Source organism: Myodes glareolus, chromosome 1 (genome assembly GCF_982192425.1).
Source record: "Myodes glareolus chromosome 1, mMyoGla1.1, whole genome shotgun sequence".
Taxonomy (NCBI): domain Eukaryota; kingdom Metazoa; phylum Chordata; class Mammalia; order Rodentia; family Cricetidae; genus Myodes; species Myodes glareolus.
In genome coordinates this window covers 62109870-62114241 of record NC_142026.1, presented here as the reverse complement: position 1 = coordinate 62114241, position 4372 = coordinate 62109870, and positions in this window count along the sequence as shown.

Genomic DNA, 4372 nt, shown 5'->3' with positions numbered 1-4372 from the left:
TGTCTGAGCCAGGGTACACTTGGCTGCGAGGCTGTGGCCCTGCCCCACAGGCTACACATTCCCAGAAGGTAGTTCAGGCACAGCTGCAGTTGCCACCCACAGCCCCAGATGTTTGAACATCTGCAGTGGGCTGCAGGTGCTGGTATCATGGGCTGAGGCTTTGGTAAGTCTTCTGCTTGGAGACTGAGCCACTGCGTTCCAGCAAGGCCTCAGGAGGAGTCCAGCAGAGGACGGAGGCACTGCGCCCGCCGAGCAGGCAGGAATACTGGACCCTTCTAAGTGCCCAGTGCCTTCCAACTCAAGCCTTGAAGCTTGACTGCAATGCTTAGTGGAAGAAAAATGACTGAGGTGACCAAATCAATGGGTAAAGAAGTCATGGCCACTCGGGAGGCAGAGGTAAGTAAATCTCTGTGAGTTCAAGCCTGGTCTACAAGACCTAGTTCCAGGACAGGCTCCAAAGCTACAGAGAAACCCTGTCTCGAAAAATAAAAATAAAAATAAATCACGGGGACCACCTAGCACTAGGTCCAGGTTCTTAGAGGTTCGGCAGAGGAAGAGATGAGGCCCCAGGAAAGCAAAGGATGAAGAGCCTGCACTGGTCCACATCAGAAGGGGCTTCAAGGGCTTCTCCAGGAGAAGGTGGGATTTGGTCCATGCAGAGAACAGCGTGGGCCAGGGGCTAAGATGGGAAAGAGTTAGGAAGACAAGCGGCTGAAGAGTAGAGCGGCTGGCTCTATGTGAGGGAGGAGGGCTAGCAACAGAGCCACAGAGCCGGGGCAGAACAAGTGCAGTCAGGAGTACATTAGGCAAGAGCAGGGCCGATCAGCGTCTGAGTCAGCCCCAAAGGAGTAGTGTGCCCTGGTGCTGGACACCTGCCCTGGCTCTAAACTCCGGGTCAGCCCAGAGCAGGCAAGCAGGCAGGGCCCCAGAGGATGGTGAGGGGCTGGTGCAAATCCTTCCAGGCAGCTGAGACCAGGGAAAGGGGCCTGGCCACACACTCCACCAAGCCTGACCTCTCACCTCCATCTCGCCAACCTGCCGTTGCAGCTGAATGCACTGTGTCTCGAGTTCCTCCTGCCTCCGCAGGGTTGCACTGGAGAAGAAGTGAGTGAACAAATCTACTGCCACAACCTAGAGGCTGGCAAGTGCTCTGCCAGAAGGGCTTCTGGAGATTCTCTGAGAACCACCCCTGAGCTGGTCTCTCTGATCTCTCTCTTAACCCTGAGTGGTGGTGGTGGTAGGTTTGCCTGAACTGACTTTCGAGAGCCAGCCATCCCTTCTTCCACTGGAGCGTGCTCCCCCCACCCCTCGTGCTCTCAACAGAGAAGTCTGTATAAGGCACGGGGTGAAGGGTTGTTGTCCCTCTGGTCCCATCTGTCCAGACCCCACCAGGAGTCTGCCTGATGCCCTTGGAGTCTTGATTCCCAAAGCCACTGTCCAGGCTCCCACAATTCAGGGACCCGAGCAGGTACATGACCAAGGGCTTCTTACCCTGGTTCTGCTGGAGGGTCTGTACCAAATCCTCCAGGGCCAGGATCTTCTGGTCCTGAAGCAGTGAAACTCAGAGTGAGTGCAAGTCCTGGTGGGTCCCAGAACCCCACAGGTTAGTAATGAGGTAACTTTAGCCCTCCCCACGGGATGAGCCATATCTTTTGCCTTTGTGTGAACATAAACCTGTCCTTGTCACTCTTAGGTATAGCCCCTGCTTCTGAGCCTTGATAACCCCATCTCTCTGACAGCCACACTAGCTGAAGAAAGGCACAGCCCGTCTTGGGCCATGTCCAGCTCACCATCTCTGCTCCACAGCCTGCCAACTACCCAGCCCATATTCTACCAGGCTCTGCCCTCTGCTAAGCTCATGGAGACCAAGATCATCCCCAGGTCATGGCTTGCCATCAAAGCAGGCCATTCTGGGGCTGGAGAGATGGCTCAGTGGTTAAGAGCACTGACTGCTCTCCTAAAGGACTCTTCCAGAGGACCCAGGTTCAATTCTCAGCACCCACATGGCAGCTCACAACTGTTTATAATTCCAAGATCTCTCACACACATACATACATACAGGCAAAACACCAATACACGTAAAATAATTCTTTTTTTTTCGAGACAGGGTTTCTCTGTGGCTTTGGAGCCTGTCCTGGAACTTGTTCTTGTGGACCAGGCTGGTCTCGAACTCGCAAAGATCCTCCTGTCTCTGCCTCCCGAGTGCTGGGATTAAAGGCGTGCGCCACCACCGCCCGGCGTATAATTTTTTTTTTAAAAATATTTAAAAAAAACCGGCTGTTCACTCTGGACCTTCAACTGTTGCTCCAGTTCCCGCAGCTTCCTGCCCATGGAGGCCATCATATCTGAGTCATTGAATACAGGGACTGCCAAGTGGACAAAGTTTCTAGTGCTCAGGTCTGGAGCTGAGGCTGACGTGGGAAGGGCCAGAGAGGGAGAGGGCCGCAAGGACGGAAGGAGCAGTACCAACAGCAGCTAACGTTCAGTGATGGGGCTTGAAGCTCTTTACACAGAGCAGCTCATGCCGTCCCCACAGTGGGCTGTGAAGTCAGTGGGCTACGGGCGACTTTGTGAAGCTGGGTGGGGTGCAGCAACTTGTTCCAGGGGCATGCATCAGTGCAATACATAGGCCACACCATTTAAGTCGTGTGTGTGTGTGTGTGTGTGTGTGTGTGTGTGTGTGTGTGTGTGCAGGCTTATATATTCCCATGCACACACATGCAGAGGCAAAGGAGGACATGGGGGCCTTCCTCTATCACTCTCTCTCTCTTTTTTTTTTTTTTGGTGGCAGTGGTGGGGCAAACTAGAGCCATCTGCATGCTAGGCCAATGCTGAACCCAAAGATTGCTGTTTGGGGTAGGCTAGCTGGCCAGAAACTCCCACAATTCACCTGTCTCTGACCTCTTATGGTGGGGTTAAGGCATACACGGCCACGACAAGGCTTTATATGGACGCTGGGGCTTGAATGCAGGGCCTCTTGCATTCACAATGAGTACTTTTACCCACCCAGCCATCTCCTTGCCATCAAGCCTGGTGACCTGAGTTGGATTCCTGGGATCCACATGATGGAAGAAAAAGAATGAGTTGTTAACACATACACACTCAACCTTGTGTGTGAACACAGGAACACACACACTAAATCAATAGATAATCACACAATACCCCTGTATTCTCCAACACAAGTGGTTGGGCGTGGTGGTGCACACCTTTAATCCCAACATTCGGGAGGCAGAGGTAGGGAGCTCTGTGAGTTGGAGGCCAGCCTGGTCTACAGAATGAGTTCTAGGCCAGCAGGGGCACACAGTGAAATCCTGTTGAAAATACAAAGGTTAACATGGCTGTTTTAAAGATCTAAAGAGGCACAGATAATACTGCAGTGATGCATGAAGCTGCGCGCCTCCCAGGCCCCAGATCAGGGGAAAATCATTCTGAGAGACACTGGAACTGCTGAGGAGACCAGAATGTAGGAGAGAGAGATGTTAAGGGGATTGATACATTACCCATGCTCAGAGGTACAGCAATAACACTGTCTGTGCTTCCTTATCATTAGGGGCTGCAGGCGCACTGAAGGAGCTAGATCTGCGGTCAGGACCTCTGCGATTACCTCTAGCTTGCTCATCCGAGATGCCCTTCTGTGCCTGTCTGTGCAGGCAGGGGAGGTGACTACAGTGAGAGCTCAGTTGCTATGAGGTGGAAGACACTGGACTCCTACTTCAGCTTGTCTGTACACTGAAAAATGGTCCAAATAAAGCCCGGAAGCCAAGGTGGTGCTGTGCCACTTTCATCCCAACATAGGAGGACCAGGAGTTCAAGGTCATCCATGGCTACACAGTGAGTCTGAGGCCAGCCTAAACCACGTGAGACTGTCCCAAACCTCACCTTCAAAAAAAAGAAGAAAAAAAAAAAGAAACGAAGGAAGAAAAGAGTGAGTGAGAAGGGACAACACAGGCCCTCTTCATCCCATAGATACTAACTACCCTAACTACATGGAAAGATACTAACTACCCTAACTACATGGAAAGATACTAACTACCCTAACTACATGGAAAGATACTAACTACCCTAACTACATGGAAAGATACTAACTATCCTAACTACATGGAAAGATACTAACTACCCTAACTACATGGAAAGATACTAACTACCCTAACTACATGGAAAGATACTAACCACCCTAACTACATGGAAAGATACTGACCACCCTAACTACATGGAAAGCAGGAACTGCAACCACTGTCATGAGACCACACCAGATACCCAGGATGGCTTAGGAGAAAGATGAAGAAAACCAAACTCTATCTTGATGTCATCTTCAAGTCCCTGAATTACCAGCCCTGGAGTTGCCTCCTTAGGGCTTCTTTGTCCAAGGGAT